Source organism: Euprymna scolopes, chromosome 15 (genome assembly GCF_053919585.1).
Source record: "Euprymna scolopes isolate OS-2025 chromosome 15, ASM5391958v1, whole genome shotgun sequence".
In the NCBI taxonomy this organism is placed as follows: Eukaryota; Metazoa; Mollusca; class Cephalopoda; order Sepiida; family Sepiolidae; genus Euprymna; species Euprymna scolopes.
The window spans coordinates 81,611,240-81,634,878 of NC_136496.1; the positions used below are offsets into that span (position 1 = coordinate 81,611,240).

General features: G+C 36.6%; 1 protein-coding gene and 1 pseudogene across 1 annotated transcript in view; one reads left to right on the forward strand and one right to left on the reverse strand.

Moving 5' to 3' along the window:
* The window catches only part of LOC145293945 (uncharacterized), a 275,485-nt gene that overhangs the window by 21,989 nt on the left and 229,857 nt on the right, over positions 1-23,639 (reverse strand). The gene's annotated exons all lie outside the window — the stretch shown is intronic.
* LOC145294426 (U2 spliceosomal RNA) lies at positions 16,733-16,859 on the forward strand (annotated as a pseudogene).

The window sequence follows — 23,639 nt, forward strand, 5'->3', positions numbered from 1 at the left end:
AGAGGATCTAGTCTCATTCGAAGGAAATATTCGTCTTATGAGTTTTGGATAGGCCATATAACCTTTGGGGGATAGAGCCTGAGGATCTAGTCTCATTCGAAGGAAATATTCGTCTTATGAGTTTTGGATAGGCCATATAACCTTTGGGGGAAAGAGCCTGAGGATCTAGTCTCATTCGAAGGAAATATTCGTCTTATGAGTTTTGGATAGGCCATATAACCTTTGGGGGATAGAGCCTGAGGATCTAGTCTCATTCGAAGGAAATATTCGTCTTATGAGTTTTGGATAGGCCATATAACCTTTGGGGGAAAGAGCCTTAGGATCTAGTCTCATTCGAAGGAAATATTCGTCTTATGAGTTTTGGATAGGCCATATAACCTTTGGGGGATAGAGCCTGAGGATCTAGTCTCATTCGAAGGAAATATTCGTCTTATGAGTTTTGGATAGGCCATATAACCTTTGGGGGAAAGAGCCTGAGGATCTAGTCTCATTCGAAGGAAATATTCGTCTTATGAGTTTTGATAGGCCATATAACCTTTGGGGGATAGAGCCTGAGGATCTAGTCTCATTCGAAGGAAATATTCGTCTTATGAGTTTTGGATAGGCCATATAACCTTTGGGGGAAAGAGCCTGAGGATCTAGTCTCATTCGAAGGAAATATTCGTCTTATGAGTTTTGGATAGGCCATATAACCTTTGGGGGATAGAGCCTGAGGATCTAGTCTCATTCGAAGGAAATATTCGTCTTATGAGTTTTGGATAGGCCATATAACCTTTGGGGGAAAGAGCCTGAGGATCTAGTCTCATTCGAAGGAAATATTCGTCTTATGAGTTTTGGATAGGCCATATAACCTTTGGGGGATAGAGCCTGAGGATCTAGTCTCATTCGAAGGAAATATTCGTCTTATGAGTTTTGGATAGGCCATATAACCTTTGGGGGAAAGAGCCTGAGGATCTAGTCTCATTCGAAGGAAATATTCGTCTTATGAGTTTTGGATAGGCCATATAACCTTTGGGGGATAGAGCCTGAGGATCTAGTCTCATTCGAAGGAAATATTCGTCTTATGAGTTTTGGATAGGCCATATAACCTTTGGGGGATAGAGCCTGAGGATCTAGTCTCATTCGAAGGAAATATTCGTCTTATGAGTTTTGGATAGGCCATATAACCTTTGGGGGATAGAGCCTGAGGATCTAGTCTCATTCGAAGGAAATATTCGTCTTATGAGTTTTGGATAGGCCATATAACCTTTGGGGGATAGAGCCTGAGGATCTAGTCTCATTCGAAGGAAATATTCGTCTTATGAGTTTTGGATAGGCCATATAACCTTTGGGGGAAAGAGCCTGAGGATCTAGTCTCATTCGAAGGAAATATTCGTCTTATGAGTTTTGGATAGGCCATATAACCTTTGGGGGATAGAGCCTGAGGATCTAGTCTCATTCGAAGGAAATATTCGTCTTATGAGTTTTGGATAGGCCATATAACCTTTGGGGGATAGAGCCTGAGGATCTAGTCTCATTCGAAGGAAATATCGTCTTATGAGTTTTGGATAGGCCATATAACCTTTGGGGGATAGAGCCTGAGGATCTAGTCTCATTCGAAGGAAATATTCGTCTTATGAGTTTTGGATAGGCCATATAACCTTTGGGGGAAAGAGCCTGAGGATCTAGTCTCATTCGAAGGAAATATTCGTCTTATGAGTTTTGGATAGGCCATATAACCTTTGGGGGATAGAGCCTGAGGATCTAGTCTCATTCGAAGGAAATATTCGTCTTATGAGTTTTGGATAGGCCATATAACCTTTGGGGGAAAGAGCCTGAGGATCTAGTCTCATTCGAAGGAAATATTCGTCTTATGAGTTTTGGATAGGCCATATAACCTTTGGGGGATAGAGCCTGAGGATCTAGTCTCATTCGAAGGAAATATTCGTCTTATGAGTTTTGGATAGGCCATATAACCTTTGGGGGAAAGAGCCTGAGGATCTAGTCTCATTCGAAGGAAATATTCGTCTTATGAGTTTTGGATAGGCCATATAACCTTTGGGGGATAGAGCCTGAGGATCTAGTCTCATTCGAAGGAAATATTCGTCTTATGAGTTTTGGATAGGCCATATAACCTTTGGGGGATAGAGCCTGAGGATCTAGTCTCATTCGAAGGAAATATTCGTCTTATGAGTTTTGGATAGGCCATATAATCTTTGGGGGATAGAGCCTGAGGATCTAGTCTCATTCGAAGGAAATATTCGTCTTATGAGTTTTGGATAGGCCATATAACCTTTGGGGGATAGAGCCTGAGGATCTAGTCTCATTCGAAGGAAATATTCGTCTTATGAGTTTTGGATAGGCCATATAACCTTTGGGGGATAGAGCCTGAGGATCTAGTCTCATTCGAAGGAAATATTCGTCTTATGAGTTTTGGATAGGCCATATAATCTTTGGGGGATAGAGCCTGAGGATCTAGTCTCATTCGAAGGAAATATTCGTCTTATGAGTTTTGGATAGGCCATATAACCTTTGGGGGATAGAGCCTGAGGATCTAGTCTCATTCGAAGGAAATATTCGTCTTATGAATTTTGGATAGGCCATATAACCTTTGGGGGAAAGAGCCTGAGGATCTAGTCTCATTCGAAGGAAATATTCGTCTTATGAGTTTTGGATAGGCCATATAACCTTTGGGGGATAGAGCCTGAGGATCTAGTCTCATTCGAAGGAAATATTCGTCTTATGAGTTTTGGATAGGCCATATAACCTTTGGGGGATAGAGCCTGAGGATCTAGTCTCATTCGAAGGAAATATTCGTCTTATGAGTTTTGGATAGGCCATATAACCTTTGGGGGATAGAGCCTGAGGATCTAGTCTCATTCGAAGGAAATATTCGTCTTATGAGTTTTGGATAGGCCATATAACCTTTGGGGAAAGAGCCTGAGGATCTAGTCTCATTCGAAGGAAATATTCGTCTTATGAGTTTTGGATAGGCCATATAACCTTTGGGGATAGAGCCTGAGGATCTAGTCTCATTCGAAGGAAATATTCGTCTTATGAGTTTTGGATAGGCCATATAACCTTTGGGGGATAGAGCCTGAGGATCTAGTCTCATTCGAAGGAAATATTCGTCTTATGAGTTTTGGATAGGCCATATAACCTTTGGGGGATAGAGCCTGAGGATCTAGTCTCATTCGAAGGAAATATTCGTCTTATGAGTTTTGGATAGGCCATATAACCTTTGGGGGATAGAGCCTGAGGATCTAGTCTCATTCGAAGGAAATATTCGTCTTATGAGTTTTGGATAGGCCATATAACCTTTGGGGGATAGAGCCTGAGGATCTAGTCTCATTCGAAGGAAATATTCGTCTTATGAGTTTTGGATAGGCCATATAACCTTTGGGGGATAGAGCCTGAGGATCTAGTCTCATTCGAAGGAAATATTCGTCTTATGAGTTTTGGATAGGCCATATAACCTTTGGGGGATAGAGCCTGAGGATCTAGTCTCATTCGAAGGAAATATTCGTCTTATGAGTTTTGGATAGGCCATATAACCTTTGGGGGATAGAGCCTGAGGATCTAGTCTCATTCGAAGGAAATATTCGTCTTATGAGTTTTGGATAGGCCATATAACCTTTGGGGGATAGAGCCTGAGGATCTAGTCTCATTCGAAGGAAATATTCGTCTTATGAGTTTTGGATAGGCCATATAACCTTTGGGGGATAGAGCCTGAGGATCTAGTCTCATTCGAAGGAAATATTCGTCTTATGAGTTTTGGATAGGCCATATAACCTTTGGGGGATAGAGCCTGAGGATCTAGTCTCATTCGAAGGAAATATTCGTCTTATGAGTTTTGGATAGGCCATATAACCTTTGGGGGAAAGAGCCTGAGGATCTAGTCTCATTCGAAGGAAATATTCGTCTTATGAGTTTTGGATAGGCCATATAACCTTTGGGGGATAGAGCCTGAGGATCTAGTCTCATTCGAAGGAAATATTCGTCTTATGAGTTTTGGATAGGCCATATAACCTTTGGGGGATAGAGCATGAGGATCTAGTCTCATTCGAAGGAAATATTCGTCTTATGAGTTTTGGATAGGCCATATAACCTTTGGGGGATAGAGCCTGAGGATCTAGTCTCATTCGAAGGAAATATTCGTCTTATGAGTTTTGGATAGGCCATATAACCTTTGGGGGATAGAGCCTGAGGATCTAGTCTCATTCGAAGGAAATATTCGTCTTATGAGTTTTGGATAGGCCATATAACCTTTGGGGGATAGAGCCTGAGGATCTAGTCTCATTCGAAGGAAATATTCGTCTTATGAGTTTTGGATAGGCCATATAACCTTTGGGGGATAGAGCCTGAGGATCTAGTCTCATTCGAAGGAAATATTCGTCTTATGAGTTTTGGATAGGCCATATAACCTTTGGGGGATAGAGCCTGAGGATCTAGTCTCATTCGAAGGAAATATTCGTCTTATGAGTTTTGGATAGGCCATATAACCTTTGGGGGATAGAGCCTGAGGATCTAGTCTCATTCGAAGGAAATATTCGTCTTATGAGTTTTGGATAGGCCATATAACCTTTGGGGGATAGAGCCTGAGGATCTAGTCTCATTCGAAGGAAATATTCGTCTTATGAGTTTTGGATAGGCCATATAACCTTTGGGGGATAGAGCCTGAGGATCTAGTCTCATTCGAAGGAAATATTCGTCTTATGAGTTTTGGATAGGCCATATAACCTTTGGGGGATAGAGCCTGAGGATCTAGTCTCATTCGAAGGAAATATTCGTCTTATGAGTTTTGGATAGGCCATATAACCTTTGGGGGATAGAGCCTGAGGATCTAGTCTCATTCGAAGGAAATATTCGTCTTATGAGTTTTGGATAGGCCATATAACCTTTGGGGGATAGAGCCTGAGGATCTAGTCTCATTCGAAGGAAATATTCGTCTTATGAGTTTTGGATAGGCCATATAACCTTTGGGGGATAGAGCCTGAGGATCTAGTCTCATTCGAAGGAAATATTCGTCTTATGAGTTTTGGATAGGCCATATAACCTTTGGGGGAAAGAGCCTGAGGATCTAGTCTCATTCGAAGGAAATATTCGTCTTATGAGTTTTGGATAGGCCATATAACCTTTGGGGGAAAGAGCCTGAGGATCTAGTCTCATTCGAAGGAAATATTCGTCTTATGAGTTTTGGATAGGCCATATAACCTTTGGGGGATAGAGCCTGAGGATCTAGTCTCATTCGAAGGAAATATTCGTCTTATGAGTTTTGGATAGGCCATATAACCTTTGGGGGATAGAGCATGAGGATCTAGTCTCATTCGAAGGAAATATTCGTCTTATGAGTTTTGGATAGGCCATATAACCTTTGGGGGATAGAGCCTGAGGATCTAGTCTCATTCGAAGGAAATATTCGTCTTATGAGTTTTGGATAGGCCATATAACCTTTGGGGGATAGAGCCTGAGGATCTAGTCTCATTCGAAGGAAATATTCGTCTTATGAGTTTTGGATAGGCCATATAACCTTTGGGGGATAGAGCCTGAGGATCTAGTCTCATTCGAAGGAAATATTCGTCTTATGAGTTTTGGATAGGCCATATAACCTTTGGGGGATAGAGCCTGAGGATCTAGTCTCATTCGAAGGAAATATTCGTCTTATGAGTTTTGGATAGGCCATATAACCTTTGGGGGAAAGAGCCTGAGGATCTAGTCTCATTCGAAGGAAATATTCGTCTTATGAGTTTTGGATAGGCCATATAACCTTTGGGGGAAAGAGCCTGAGGATCTAGTCTCATTCGAAGGAAATATTCGTCTTATGAGTTTTGGATAGGCCATATAACCTTTGGGGGATAGAGCCTGAGGATCTAGTCTCATTCGAAGGAAATATTCGTCTTATGAGTTTTGGATAGGCCATATAACCTTTGGGGGATAGAGCATGAGGGATCTAGTCTCATTCGAAGGAAATATTCGTCTTATGAGTTTTGGATAGGCCATATAACCTTTGGGGGATAGAGCCTGAGGATCTAGTCTCATTCGAAGGAAATATTCGTCTTATGAGTTTTGGATAGGCCATATAACCTTTGGGGGATAGAGCCTGAGGATCTAGTCTCATTCGAAGGAAATATTCGTCTTATGAGTTTTGGATAGGCCATATAACCTTTGGGGGATAGAGCCTGAGGATCTAGTCTCATTCGAAGGAAATATTCGTCTTATGAGTTTTGGATAGGCCATATAACCTTTTGGGGGAAAGAGCCTGAGGATCTAGTCTCATTCGAAGGAAATATTCGTCTTATGAGTTTTGGATAGGCCATATAACCTTTGGGGGAAAGAGCCTGAGGATCTAGTCTCATTCGAAGGAAATATTCGTCTTATGAGTTTTGGATAGGCCATATAACCTTTGGGGGATAGAGCCTGAGGATCTAGTCTCATTCGAAGGAAATATTCGTCTTATGAGTTTTGGATAGGCCATATAACCTTTGGGGGAAAGAGCCTGAGGATCTAGTCTCATTCGAAGGAAATATTCGTCTTATGAGTTTTGGATAGGCCATATAACCTTTGGGGGAAAGAGCCTGAGGATCTAGTCTCATTCGAAGGGAAATATTCGTCTTATGAGTTTTGGATAGGCCATATAACCTTTGGGGGAAAGAGCCTGAGGATCTAGTCTCATTCGAAGGAAATATTCGTCTTATGAGTTTTGGATAGGCCATATAACCTTTGGGGGATAGAGCCTGAGGATCTAGTCTCATTCGAAGGAAATATTCGTCTTATGAGTTTTGGATAGGCCATATAACCTTTGGGGGATAGAGCCTGAGGATCTAGTCTCATTCGAAGGAAATATTCGTCTTATGAGTTTTGGATAGGCCATATAACCTTTGGGGGAAAGAGCCTGAGGATCTAGTCTCATTCGAAGGAAATATTCGTCTTATGAGTTTTGGATAGGCCATATAACCTTTGGGGGAAAGAGCCTGAGGATCTAGTCTCATTCGAAGGAAATATTCGTCTTATGAGTTTTGGATAGGCCATATAACCTTTGGGGGAAAGAGCCTGAGGATCTAGTCTCATTCGAAGGAAATATTCGTCTTATGAGTTTTGGATAGGCCATATAACCTTTGGGGGATAGAGCCTGAGGATCTAGTCTCATTCGAAGGAAATATTCGTCTTATGAGTTTTGGATAGGCCATATAACCTTTGGGGGATAGAGCCTGAGGATCTAGTCTCATTCGAAGGAAATATTCGTCTTATGAGTTTTGGATAGGCCATATAACCTTTGGGGGATAGAGCCTGAGGATCTAGTCTCATTCGAAGGAAATATTCGTCTTATGAGTTTTGGATAGGCCATATAACCTTTGGGGGAAAGAGCCTGAGGATCTAGTCTCATTCGAAGGAAATATTCGTCTTATGAGTTTTGGATAGGCCATATAACCTTTGGGGGAAAGAGCCTGAGGATCTAGTCTCATTCGAAGGAAATATTCGTCTTATGAGTTTTGGATAGGCCATATAACCTTTGGGGGATAGAGCCTGAGGATCTAGTCTCATTCGAAGGAAATATTCGTCTTATGAGTTTTGGATAGGCCATATAACCTTTGGGGGATAGAGCCTGAGGATCTAGTCTCATTCGAAGGAAATATTCGTCTTATGAGTTTTGGATAGGCCATATAACCTTTGGGGGATATAGCCTGAGGATCTAGTCTCATTCGAAGGAAATATTCGTCTTATGAGTTTTGGATAGGCCATATAACCTTTGGGGGATAGAGCCTGAGGATCTAGTCTCATTCGAAGGAAATATTCGTCTTATGAGTTTTGGATAGGCCATATAACCTTTGGGGGATAGAGCCTGAGGATCTAGTCTCATTCGAAGGAAATATTCGTCTTATGAGTTTTGGATAGGCCATATAATCTTTGGGGGATAGAGCCTGAGGATCTAGTCTCATTCGAAGGAAATATTCCGCAATCAAATGTACTCACATAGTGAAATTATATTTTTCAGGGACTTCGTCAGTAAATAAAAAATATGTATTCATAAGATTAGACCTTATTTTTATTTATTTATTTGATTTGCATCCACATTATTGCAAAAGACACATCGCATTTCGCCGCACCGGGTAATCAGTTTTGCTTTAGACATCAACAAAGAACGACTACTTTGTCGAAATAAAAAATATGGAATAGTCTGCTAAATCGAATAGCGTGATTAGACTTTCGCTAGCGGATTGAATTTAGCAGCTAGATATTACTGTCTTTATTAAATATAGCTGTCTTTCTTAAAGATGCATGTCTCATGAAAAACTTGATTAAGTTGTGATAACAAAAATCGCACACGAATATCTTATAATTAAAGCACGAAGTCGTTCTAGAACAAATTATGATAAAAAGCATGAACTTTAGTAAAGAAACTCACACAGACAGATGCGTAGGTGAGTGTTCGTACTTTTACATAATTGTATTTAGTCTTTTCATGATTGAGAGTTCTAAAAAGGGGAAATAACTGACCGACTTAACAATAAAGAAATCATCGAAGTCGATTGATCAATATCTTTTGAGACGCATCCAAAGGGCTTAAGCTTTAAATAGCATCTTTGTTGGTTTGTCACGCTTAAGTTTGAAGTACCATTTTCGTTAATCTGTTGCACCTAAGTTCGAAATAACATTTTGCTTAAACTGCTAAACTTTTGTTTAAAATAGAATTTTCCTAAAGTTGTAAATAGAATTTTCATTTGACTATTACGCTTACATGTGAAATAGAATTTTCGCTAAGTTTAAAATAATATTTTCGTAAGATTGTTACGCTCAAATTTTAAATAGAATTTCCTTGAAATTGTTACGCCTAAGTTTGAAATAAAATTTTCGTTAAATTTTATATAGCGTTTTCATTAAGCTGTTACGTTTAAAATTAAAACAGCATTTTTGTTAAGTCCGAAACAGAAAACTGAGCTTGAATTCAAAATACCATTTTCTTAGACTGCTACGCTTATGTCTGAAATGGCATTTTCGTGACTCTTTTACGTTAAAGTTCGAAAAACATAATTAAATGCGTTTTGTATAAGAACGTCTGTCCATCCGTCTTATGCTTAAGTTTGAAATATGATGTTCATCGCTAAACGCGCAGAACAAATGGACGCATATACGAAATATTCATTCTAAGTCTTCTCTATCAGAATCTTCGCATTAATAACAGATCATTCCATGTGGCCGCTTCTGCAATTCAGTCTAACTTTTAATTTCCTTTTCATAAAACAAATTAAGTTTTGGGATAAATAACAGAGAGAAAATAGAGATAGCCTGTCTCATATATTCCGTCTTCTTATTGATTAAATTCGTGTTATATATTGTTTATCATATTTTGAATAAAGGTGTTCTCGTGTTATCATGAGACAGCCTATAAATGCAGACCGTCATACACCATGACAATATGGATGGACACGGTGATGTAGCACAAGAGGAGCCACACAATCTCGTTAAAAACCAGCCATTAAAGAATTCCTAGAACCATTATCAGAACTGTTTCTTTAATAAAAATTTTCGATGCATTAACTATAAGACGCTCTACCCGTTTATTAATTATTCTGTAAGTTTCCTGCCACGTTTCAATTTGAATTGGCATTTTTTAGATGCGTCTTCGAGGAGATCTATCCATCGGTGGGTCTGTCAGCCTATGGTCTGAAAAAATTTCCATCACTCAGTCTAAAACTTTATTTTAAAAAGGATCTGTCTCTTGGCCAATCCGAGAAGCAAAATTTTGAAATAAGATTTTAAATGCGTTAAGATACAAGTTTACCGACATAGAATAAAGAATAGAGCAACTCATGTATATGGACGATCTGAAGCTATTTTCAAACAACAAAAAGGCACGGAAAAATCCGATAAACAAGAACAGATTTTTTAGCCAAAATATTCAAATGAAAGTCGGAATGAAAAGTATACATCGCCAGGAATGAAAAAGGGGAAAACTGGAATTGCGGAGTGTATGGAACTGCCCAACTGGTAAAAATGATACCTATAAATAGTCAAGAGTTCTGGAAGTAGGCAGCATAAAATCAGTAGAAATAAAAGCAAAGATTGGGAAAGAATACTTAAGAAGAATAATAAAACTCATAGAAACGAAATTATATAGTAGCAATCTAGTCCAAGAAATACAAACCTGGGCAGTATTCCTAGTAAGCTATTCACTTTCATTCATAGGCTAGACCAAAGAATACCTTAGGCATCTTAATCAGAACACTAGGAAACTAATGACCATGTACAATACACAGTACCAGAAGGAAAAGATATAACGACTATGTGAAAAAAGAAAAGAATGAGGAAGAGGTCGGGCATGTGTAGTAAACCGTGTGGTCACACACACACACACACACACACACACACACACACACACACACACACACACACACACACACAAATTGAAAGTACATAACCCAGAATACATAAAGTCTGATCACCACAGCTAGAGATACCATCAAGTCAATAGACAATACAGAGTGTAACAAAACTAGAAACGAAGAGACGAAAAATCGTAAAGATAAACACCTACATGAATGATTCATCAGAATAACAAACGGAGAGACTCATAGAAATACTTGGACATGCCTACGCAAAACACACTTGGATATAGAAATGGAATCGCTACTGACAACTGCACAGAATAATGCCATTATAACTAATTATATCAAAAGTGAACCCAGGAAAGTAGTACATGTAGATTCTATGTATGAAACACTAAAGCAGAGAAGTGAATATAAAAACCAGTCCAGCAGACAAAAAAACATACAACTGCACGAGTAAAGCAGTCTACTGGGAACCCTGTAAACGATAGAGTTTTGAACACGAAGACAAATGTTAAAAATATAAACCATGGTTAGTATCGGAACATCAAAAGCACAAATCTTCTCAGATATGGACGTCCAGAAAAAAATCTCACACAAAAAAAAACAAGGTAGCGGAAAGTCATAATAGTTAACAAGAAAAAAAAACCTTGCTAAATTGTACATTTCGCCATCCCAGCAGATGAAAATCGAAAACGCAGAGAAAACGAAATACGTTGAACTTGCCAGTAAACCAAAAGGAAAGTGGAACCCAAAGAAAGTCAATATACAAACCGCGTTCCAAATGTAATTCCGCTTATTTTGCATTCCATCCAAATGGATCAGAAGGGATTGCAAATGGCATTGTTAGGATGACTTAACTTAAGTATTCATAACCTGAATGTTTCATCTCTCTATTGCAGATATTGACGCTGAAACGCTAAGAAAGCAACACCTGTCATGTAAATGCGTCATAAGCAGATATGCGTCATTAAATTTCTTCGTTCAGAAAATTGAACCTATCAGCATTTATCGATGCATGTTGAACGTTTACGAAACCGATGCAGTGAATGTCAGCAAAATTAGGAGATGGATTCGTCGATTTCAGAGTGACGGCAGAGATGTAAGTGACAACACGCGCTACAGATATTCATGCACCGCTAACACCCTAGAAAACTGATCGGCGGATAACGTTGAATGTGGGTGTCAGTGCATTGAAAACGATGTTGTCATCCCTAGGATACAGCAAAGTGTGTGCTAGGTGGATTCACGAATGCTTATGCAGGACCAAAAGGTGACGGATTCTTTGACCACATCATCACTGGTGACGAGACATGGTCACCACTGAGCCGGTTCAAGCAGTAGTCAATGGAATGGCAACGCTCACGCTTCCCAGCAAAGAAGTTCAAGACGCAGACATCTGCGAAGTTATTTGTACCGTCATGTATAGTAAATTCGTCATCCTCTGGGATTTCTTTGGAACCAGGGTTGACTGTAAACTCTGACGGTTACGTTGAGACGTTGACAAAGTTGAAGTTTAGGATTATCTGTATAAGGTCAGAGAAAATAGAAACATTCAATTTGCAACACGATAATGCCAGGCCACGCACAAGTTTGAAGACCACGGGATGTGTGATAAAGTTGCACTGGATGATACTGTCTCGCACACCGTATAGTTTCGATCTGATACCGTCAGACTTTTACTTATTCGGACCTTTGAAGGAAACATTACGTGGGCAACATTTCCCTGACAAAAATGTGAAACAATGGACCGTTTCAGCAGGCTCTAACCTTTATAACGGATGAAACGAGGCTCTCGTTCATCGTTGGCAAATATGCATTGAAAATGGTGGTTACTATGTAGAAAAATGAATTCTGGAAAACAAAAGGTCGCTTCGTCTTCGTAGCCCTTCAACATTTTAAATTAAAAATAGGAGGCATTACTTTTGGAACGACTGATATATTAGCTATAAACCAATAAAACTAGATAAACATTGGAACTGATATAACCGGGTATTGTATGAACACCGCTCAAAGAGCTAGTATCAATAAGTATATTAAATATGTTTACTTTAATTTAAATCGTTTCATTTGCCTTTATTTAGTATAGTTAACCATGTTACAAGTTCAACCTATGTCCTCGCCGACACAAATTTCTAAGCATTATAGCTAAATTATGAAAAAAGAAAGAGAAAAAACATAATATCCAAAAAGCATCTCTATTTATAATATAAAAGGCGCATTGTTTGTTTGTTTCATATGGACTCCAACACGGCTAGATCAATGTTTTTTTTTTAATTTCACACATATGTCATGTACCTTATGGGCTTGAGAGTGTTCTTAGATAAGTATCGAAAATCGATAATCGAAGAAATCCCATTAAAGAAGGAACAATCCAATTTTGACCATAGTTAACACTTTTATACAGCCAAACACCACAACTGCATTTGAGAAGTTTTATCATCGCACAAGCAGAAGGACCCGGCGTACAAAATCAACAGTAGTTTCTTTGATAAAACAGGGAAACGTTTAAAATGACTGTTTCTGCTTAGAGCACAATTAGACCATGTATCTTTTATTGCATTTCACATTTTCTTTCAAGTCATCATATAAAAATAGTTTCATGAAATAAACAGCAGATTTTCTAAAGTACAATGTAGACTACAATGAATTCTAGACTGTCACTGCGGAAAGGCATGTGAGCTTTCTCCCGTTGTTGTACCGAGGTGAGTTCCTAACAAGAGTAGACGATCGATTGATTTGGTTGACGAATAGACGTTTTCACCGATTTCGATGATAATAAAAGTATTCAATCCCGAACAACTTCGTGCCTACCTGCTTGTACTATATAAATGTCCGTCACATATAACGATATAATATTGCACCGTTTGGAAATGATAGTGTGTTTAAATAATGAGGTTATTTAAATGTTAATAAGAATCAACTCTAAACAGATGCGAAACTAAAGAAGTTGCGTAACCAATTATTTTTTTTGTCAAAGCAAGAGATATTTATTTTAATTAATAAGAAAATTTCCACTGTAGATTTCATCATTTTGTTTTACAGCATATCAACTCTTGTTGGCGGCCATTTAATGCGAAATTCAGGCATTTTTCAAAAAGTTTTTATGCTTTTAAGTTCCTTCATATGCTCCAATATTGATAAAATCATTTATTTTGCAAACATATTTTGTAGTTTCTGATTTTTTTAGATGGAGATTGATGATTTGAATTTAATTATTCCGGCTACTCTTTTCATCTCAAGTGTTACTTTTACAAAGTTTTGACCGATGTAACCTTCGACTTTTTTCCTGTCCGCAATAATCTATGACGTATCGGATAAAGCACTGAATAAAATTCAGTTCTAGGTGACACTCTTTTGGAGGTTAAAGGTTCAATATTCAGTGTGGACGTTACTGAGAATACAATTTAGAATTACTAAAGATTCGGTCATGGCTAATGCAACGTGGATTGAATAAATGGTTCGGTTAGAAATTCCGTGCAGATTTCTGAGTTTGTAAGATTTGCGAATGCAAAAAAAAGATGCACTTGAAGAAGTTCGGAAGTTACATCGGCTGAAATGTTGAAATGAGAAGAGTAATCCGAATGATTCAAATACAAATTTTGTAGAAACATTCTTTGCAAATAACAAATTCTAATTATCCTAAAAGATGGAACTATTACTTCTCCGGGTCAGAGTGGACCTATGAGCAATGGAAACTAAAAGGTTCATTCCACGTATCCATAAAATTCCTAAATCTGGTCCTAACCTTTGAGTGCATGCCACATCTAAGATAAAGTCTATTTATAACTCATAGATGAGATCATTGAAAAATATCTCCCCAGGCCAAAGAGAGTATTGAGTTGACAAAAAAAAAAACAAAAAAAAAACGCATTTATTTTCCATCTTTCTGGTCTACTAAAATCGTTTTTATATTCCTATTCTTCAAATCCTCTATTTAGTGTAGCGAGTATATTAACGGCAGTTTTTAATAATTATATTTTCGCTTGCATTTCAAGCATTGAAATGGAAGATCAAGCAAAGCACTACCGATATTTGATGCTTTCTTTTCTTACAGAAAAGAAAAAAATCTACAGAAATATATATAAACATATTTCATGTTTATAGGGAGAATGCTGTCAAAATGTTTTTCTCATTTCTGAAAAGGACATTTTTCAGTAAAAGATGCTATGTTATGACAATAATCTAGTGAATGTCGTAGTTGAATAAGATTATCGTTTGGCAACCGAACAAATCGCAGACACTACAGATTTCCAAATTGAACGTGGAAAAGGAATTAATTCTATGAAACGAACTTTTTGGCCAACTCAATACATCTGAGAATAGTAGCAATTAAAAGCCATCCCAAATCTTCAAAGCTCACAAATTGATCCATTAAATGTAATTTAAGGTCATACTCAGGATCAACGAAATGGTTAGTCCGTAATGTCCGTAACTTCCCAGCGTTTCCCGGTGTCATTTTCCTTAAATTTTTGTTTCGGGATGATCGGGAAAAAGCAACCTAGTAAATAGAAATGATAGATAGTAACATTTTGTAGGTGAGAGTGTGAGTAGGAGGCGAGTTTGGAATGCGACCCCGATTGTTTTGGCTATTGCAAAGTTGAGATTTATATTAAATTGTTACCATTTGTTTTATATTCATTTTGAAGTATGCTGATTCAGGAATATATGAAAAACAATTGCAAACCTACGTCAATGATGGATAGAGACTTAAAAATACAAACAAAGACAAGAAAACAGATTTGACGATCTAAAGAAGTTGGCGTTTTACGTTTTTCTTATTCAGTTTGGTGTTGCGGCGTTTATTGTAAATATGCGTGGAGTGTGATAAGAAAATGCCGAAATTCTATATGGAAGAAATTGTAAGCTGTATATATTTCTTGTTTTCGATTTCCTCATTTCTGTTGTAACAACTTTCGATTTAGGGATCAAGTAAAGAACAAAGGAAACATGTTACACTTGATCGTCTCCCCTCTATTTAGTTTTTATTAATTTCTTGTAGAGATGCAAGTTGTTTCTGCCTCTTATCTAAGAGTAACGCTTTGGTCTAAATACTTTTCTCTCGGCTTTGTAGCTAGACACATAGCAGGAGAACGAAGATAATCATTTTTACACCAATATAATAGTTCGGCATGTTCCTCTTCCTTAGTTAACATGACCGTGTACCCAATCAAGGGTATGTAATTCACCCAAACTTGACGCATTATTATTATTATTATTATTATTATTATTATTATTATTATTATTATTATTATTATTATTATTATTATTATTCACTTCCTAGGAGTTCTCTAGGTAATCATGAGAGATTGTCCACTGACAACAACCGTCGTGTTCCTGAGAGTGGGAATGATAACTAGTCTACCCAGGTTTCCAGTACTCTCCATCTCTTTCGGTGACCTTTGCAAATGAATTTGCATTAATCGCAACAGCCACTTACCAATGACTTCTCTCTGGTAATATTGATCATCACTGGATTCTGAGTGGCAATAAGCCTCCGCAGAGTCCCCAGTCATCTATGGACTCATTTAGTGGAGGTTTGATAAGTGCTTTCTTTTTTCGGTCGTTTCGACCTCCTTGATCCTTCTCAACTATTTTGTATAGGTCTATTCGATGCCGACACTACGATAATAATAATAATAATAATAATAATAATAATAATAATAATAATATTTCTCTCTCTCTATCTTCTCTGTCTGTCTGTCTGTCTGTCTGTCTGTCTGTCTCTCTCTCTCTCTCTCTCTCTCTCTATATATATATATATATATATATATTAAAAACAATATGCAAATTAAAGCTTTACTACGAAAAAAATTGTTATCTAAAATTTTTATATTTTATATTTATTTGGACTTTTCAAAAAAAAAAAAACCCAAACATTTTAATGAAGAAAGCGATCGCTGAATTTCCTCGGGGTTCTGCTAATATGTTTTAGTAGAAACTGCAAATGCATAATGTCGTATAATAGGCTGACTGTAGACGGGCTAGCAGTTGTTAGCAGTGCAATATATAGAATGAAAAATTGGAGCTCATTGCTTTAGATTAGAAGTTATTAGTACAGGCAGTTTTTTTAGCCGCGTGCAAGCAACTCTATAAGTCACTCCGTCGATCGGTCTGTCGGTCTGTCCGTAACACTTTGCGCTTGGCCTTCTGTCTGTTGTTGATGCTATTCTTAGCTTTTTAAGCTTTTCATGGCCTTTTGGCGAAGATCAAAGTGTAGTATTTGTTACGGCAGATACTGCAAGCAAATACCATATGTGGGGACAGCTTCACATATAAGACCTTGGTCAATGTAGGGGCAACCCTTCATACCAATTGTCACTATCCAGCTCTCCTATTCCCCGGGGAGTTGGTCCCCATTTCCCCTTCACTCCTCACATTAAAAATAGGCCTTGTGCCTAATTTGCTCGGTGAGGAAGCAAATAAATACACTTTTCTTGGCCTTTTGGCCAATATCAAAGTGTAGTATCTGTTCTTACTACATGCTGTACTTATTGTGATATTAAGTGGGGGATTACTTTTCTGTATTAATTTAATGTAAAATGGTCACCCACTTTACAACCAGTCAGTCTCAAAGCCATTCAAGTCATTCTCCAGCTCATTCAAGTTGTTTTTGAAGGATTCCAGTTATTTTTTAAGCATTCAAGCCATTCTTAAGGTCATTCAATTAATCCTTAAGTTCATTAAATTCATTGTAAGTCATTTACTTTTTATTTATTTAAGTCATTTCAGCCAATTTTTCGGTTATTTTAGTTTATCTTTAAGAATTTCATGTCAATCCTACATTCACGCATTCATTCATTACACGAGAGCACGCGACTAATGGCTATCGGCCTTGTTTTTTATAAAAAGGTGTCATAACAAAATTAGAGAGACGGATGGCACAGGCAGAGATCGTTGCCATGGCGTGATTTGGATCGTCATGTCACAGCACGATTTATGGAACGCGACTTTAGAGGAGTCTATTTGGGGGAGTCAAAGAAAGCAGAGCAGAAAAAAAAATCTGTCTCTGATTCCATGTGAAGATAGATCGGCAGACATCTCGTGGAGTCGACGAGGTAGAAATAAATATCGGTTAAAACTATAGCAAAATAGAGACCCCTCCCCCTTCTAAGAATGAGATACGATTAGGCGACTTCGACCGCGGAAAATCATGGTGACTGAATAAAACCTATTTGCACAAAAAGAAATGGGGCTTGGATCTGTTGATATGCATAGAGACGGCGGGACTTAGACCACTCGGGAACACGGCGTAGGGGCACGAGGGCGGAATATATAAAAGTTACGTTCGGTTTTGTTTTTATACCCCCCCCCTAAAATGTCTGAACTGCCGTAATTGGGAACATTGATGCAATGTGGCAATACTTTACCCAACAGTATTAGTGCGTAAATGATCAGCATTAATCACGAATTAATCTGACTTCTTACGGAATTTCATATTATTCTAATATACCGTTCTGAATATTAATATTTTCTTCTTCTTATGAAATCATCATGTGCCGGGTATTTCAGTAGTATTCCTACTAATTAATAGTAAACTACTCCTTTTCACGAGGAGTGCGTGATTGGCCTAATAAATACCGCCGCGAATTATGGTAAATCTGTAAGTTCTAAGAATAATTGCTTCTTGAGGATAAAGATCAATAATTTATGAGGACAGTTTATGACAAGCGTTTATTGATATTAGATTTAAAGACCATATATTAGCTGTATAGGAAGTAATCTTATAGCAATGTGTTTCACAGATGTGAACTTCTTGGAACAAACTCTGTTCATGGAAATTTTGTTTGATGTTAGGAACACAGACAAAGAAAAGAAATTATTTAAACAGGTGGTAGTAGGACGAGTTTTTGGTGTTAAAATTCTACAAGAAAGAAACAGATATTGAAGCTCAATCGAGCACCTTAAAATACAACGGAATAATAAAGCACCTTAATATGGCAAAGAGTGGGTAAAAATACAGCTCATGTACCGAGAAAAATTTTAATTTTGCGGAGTTCCATCACTATTATAATCTCTTACAATTATTATAATTTCACTAAAATCAAAGTTAAAACTGAAAATTTAGTACAGGGTGACCCCCCCCCCAAAAAAACAGAGGACATTCAATTGTTTTTATGAGCATTTTACAGTCAACGGAGAGAAAAAAAGGCCAAAACCCTAATGTTTTGATGTGATGTTTTGAATATAATAAACTAGTTATGACCAAAGTTTCATTTCGTTCGGACAAAACACTAAGAAACGGGGCCTAATTAGAGTTGGAACACGTTTTTTTTAGTCACCCTGTAAAAATGGAGACATCTGAATAATAAGTCATGGTTTAATATAGTTTCCGAAAGTAATGCCCTATATTTTTCTATTCTGTCAGATTGGATCAGAGGAGATTACAACTTGCATTGTTATGATGACTAAACTTAACCATTCGCGCCCTGAAAATTTAATCTCATTGTTACAGATATTGACGGTGCGAGACTCTAAGAAAACCATCACTGCCGTGGACGTGCGTCAGAAGCAGAGATGCATCGCTGAATTCCTGGCAAAAACGCATCGAGAATTGAGGTAACTACGTAGAATAATACATTCTGGCGCACAAAAAGATCGCTCGTTTTAATGGTAGCACACCCGCTTTCGTAGCTCTTTAACTTTTTGGGTTGAAAACATAGAGGCTTTATTTTTGGAAGGACCTTCGTAACTTCCTAGGAAGACCTTAAAATCTATCATGAAGCTCTCAGCTTTAGTTGCACAAGCTGGCAAACAGACAGACAGACAGACAGACAGACATCAACCCGGTTCATCATTAATATGATGGAACATAAAATAGATTAACATGATTGCTATAAATAACACGCGGGCATGATTACTTATCAATTATATAGACGTATATCGTGTATATCACAACGAAAGTGTGAATAGGAAAAGAGCAAATAATAAAATCAAATCGAATAACGTATGATGAAATAAACGACAAGAGATTATTTAATGACGTAGAAATAAAATTCAAATAAAAGCATGAAATGTGGAAATTTGATAATAATTAAAATGGAGTGACCGGTATAAAAGTATAAAAATTAATTGAATGAAATGCGCGGGAAATTGCAAGAAAGGGCATTTAGGACATGTAGATCAAATTTAAATAAGATACATAAATTGGTTTAAAATTAAAAACAAACACACTATAATTACATGAAAATAATCGTTTAAATAAATTATTGAAAAAATCTAATAATGATAGTGACAATAATCTTAATGGCAGCTAATGTGTCCAAGGCCTTCTGTTCTAATTCGGTTCTATTCTGATATATATATATATATATATATATATATATATATATATATATATATATATATATATATATAAAATTTTCACAGCCAAAAAAACGTCGCAGCCCACAAGAGCCATGGCAGCCAACGAACCTGAAGTCCAAGATCAGAATTTCTTGTGTGCGAGGCGTTTGCTCAGTTGGCAGGGTGCTTGTCTCGCACACAAGAGGCTTGGGTTTCGAATCCCTGCTTGGGTTTCGAATAACTGCTGAGCCCAAAATAAAGGCGAAACTCTAGTCTTGTTTTGGTTTGTTGACTGTCATGTCTCTTGTGGGCTACGCTCTCTCTCTCATATATATATATATATATATATATATATATATATATATATATATATATATATATAGAGAGAGAGAGAGAGAGAGAGAGTAATTTGAGGTAAATAAAATTAGCACATTATTCATATCAATTGTAGGAACTCAAATTGGACAAATACGAATAGAAAATCGTCTTAGATCAAAAACTAAATTTTTGGTGTGTTTGAATTCCTGGGCCTAATTTTATTTATGTCAACCTACTCTATAATAGCTCTGTTTAATTTAAAGATTCAAGCATTGAGCTTGTATGAATAATGCGGTATTTGGAGTATTCAAATGCCATTTCTAACTTGTAATATAATAATGACCATCCCTATACTGTTGAAGTTCTTAGATGCCGAAAATCATTCTACTCTAATAGTTGATTCTCTCGAACTGCTAGACTTTGGAATGCACGCCTGCTTACCTGACTACACTAACGTGAACGAGTTTGAATGTTATGGCAACAGTCATCTCGTTACTAAACTCCCTTCATTCCCCTTCTAGAAACGATCCTAAATAGTAGCCCCTTACGTAAAAGTGTCAATACGCATTGTTGAGGGGGCGAAAAAGAGTTAATTAAAAATATAAATAAAAATAGCTATAGGTAAGTCATTCTGCTGTTTATTTATACTCTACTTGAGTCAATAAATATTGACTTTAAAATTCACAGACTCACACGCGCGTTCGTACACACACCCACACGCGCATGCACGCGCGCACACACACAAATACACACATGTTGCATTTCCGCGAAGAATGATCATGACTTCCCTCAAGAGTGAAATATGAACGCTTCTCTATAGTTTGTTTACCATAAATATATTTTCATACTGCTACTAAACTCTACACATGTATAAAATACTATTAAAGTAAATACTGATATACTTCTCTCTCCCTCGCCTCGCCTCTCTCTCTCTCTCTCTCTCTCTCTCTCTCTCTATATATATATATATATATATATATATATATTTTATATTTTTATATTTTGTGTACAGAAAGTTGTTAGTTGAGACAGATCATTGGTACCGTCGGTTTCAAGCCCGATAATAAGGCCCGTTTAAGGTATCCTTATCAAGCTCTCTTCAGCCAATATTCGTCAATATATATATATATATATATATATATATATTATACGTGTGTGTGTATATATATACCTAATATATGATATTAGCTTATAATATATATATATATATATATATATATATATATATATATATATAAAATAAAAGTTTTTAACTCACTTCAAAGTGTTTTTTAACATGTTTTATTAACTGTTTGCTCATATATATATATATATATATATATGTATGTTTGCTCGTATATATATATATATATATATATATATGTTTGCTCGTATATATATATGTTTGCTCGTATATATATATATATATATATATATATATATATATATATATATATATATATATATATGGTAGCTTCCTTCAGTCTATGGCTACCAACTCGAACGGTGCTTGCGCGTGTAATTTTTGTGGCAAGAGTTTCGCAATCGCTAACCACATCTCTCCTGAGTCGACATTATTACATGCCAGGGGAAAGTGGGAAAAATGACCGTTCAGGACGACTGGAAACAATGCCGAGATAAGCGGAGAGCACATACAGCGCCTAGAATTCCCAAATGGTCACCTAGCTCGTATTAGACTAGTTCAACGTTTCTTAACTTCGGTGATGTAACGAGAACCGGTATGTCAACTTGATTATGTCGTGCATATATATATATATATATATATATATATATATATATATATATATATATATATATGTATGTATATATATATAAGTAAAGAATTAGTTGTTAAAACTGGGAAAGAAACGGAGTAAAAAATATAAATTTATAACTTAAAATATTGCAGCATTAATAATTGATTATATAATGTTATAAATTGAATTTAAAAAATCCTAATGCTGCAATATTTTAAGTTATAAATTCATTATATTTTTTACTAGAATATCTTGTCTTTTTCTTTTCCAGTTCTAACAACTAGTCCTTTACTTTTCCATGTTTAAGCTTAACCATATTACTTTCATGCTCGCATTTTTCTATTGTAATCCATGATTTTCCCACGCTCCCAATAAATGTAAATCGCTTTACTGCAGGCCTCAATTTTTAAATTTGAAAAGGTATATTAACAATAGTACAGTGATTTTTTTTGCACTGGAAGAGCATAATAATTTTTGTGGAATTGTCAAATATATTTTCAAAGTTATGTAATTTTAATTATCTATTCCGATTGACGGCTAATGAAAATGAGCGTATTGTTGCAGGCCTCTTTTTTCTCTTATATATCTCGTTGGTCTGGCCAAGTAGCTTGGGAAAGATCAAAGAACATAACAATTGAAACAAAAACACGCAGAAGGACACTTTCTCTTGTGATATTAAAAAAAAATTCGTAAAGTTTTCAAGCAGTCGCGCATCATCAGTGCTGGCATATTTCACAATGCGGGAATACCTTTGTCCAGACAGACACGATGCAATGTGTTGAATGATACTGCAAGGAACATTAAGCATATCGCAAGACCTCTTTTAAGCAAAATTCATAAGTACATTGTAGGAATTCGGCTCAAAAATACATGAAAACAAACTTCCCAAATGTCTTTTTCATCAATAAGGCCGAAGTAACCCTTGATAAACCAATTTTGAGTCCTCTTGGGGCCCTACCTCTCATCGATTCTGTTGCCAACAGAAAAGTGAAGTTGCCATGTTCTGGGCTAAAATAATCTGTAATGAACTAATTGGACATTTTCGAGTACCAGAATGTGTCAAAATGACAAGCCAATTTTATACTGCATTTTTAAATGAGCATTTATCGCTATGACTTGATGACCTCTTATTCTCGCGTCGGCGCCAAGTGATTTTTGTGCACGACAATGCCCCAACCCGTTTAGCGAATTCTAAGACAGCCTTCCTTGGATCTCGTTAAATCAGTGAAGATAACCTCATGTCATGGCCACCATGTTCTCTGAATCTCAAACCCATTGAACAACTCTAGTTAATTTTGAAGATAAAAGTTTATAAAAGAGTAGTCCAATTTTCGTTGCAAGATACACTTTCTAGGAGAATTACGGAAGTTACTAGTGGTATAACATCTAAAACCCGCCGATTGACTTTTTCCGTTGATAACAGATTGTTTAATGTCATTTGGAAAAAAATGAAATTTATATTGAAAAGTAAATGATTTGTTTAACACAATCAACAAGTATTTCGTCCTTCGTGTTGTTAATATTGTTATTGATTATGTTTTTTTATTTCATTAAAGTAGACTTATGAAGTGAGAATATCGGTTTATTACATAAATATACCTTGCAATAAAGCGATGAACAGTTAAAATTACATAAGAACAGAAAAGTGATCATAACTTTAAAAAATATATTTGAGAATTCCACAAATATTATGGATTATAACGCAACTTGTTATGCTCGTCCAGTTTACGTATTTTCATTTCTCTATGATTTCTAAATTAAAACAAAAAGTTCTGAATTTTTTTTAGATGAGAGCTAATTGTTTATATTACTTGCATTGATCATTGATCGAACAATTGTTCTCATCTTTTATTAGAATTGCAACCCCTTTGTCAAGCATTTTTCTCACAGTTTCGAAACAATGACAAAACAGTGAAGACTGACTCACAGAAATACAACAATATCTACGAAAACAGTAAATTTTCTCATTTCTTTTCCAAACAAGAACCGACATGCA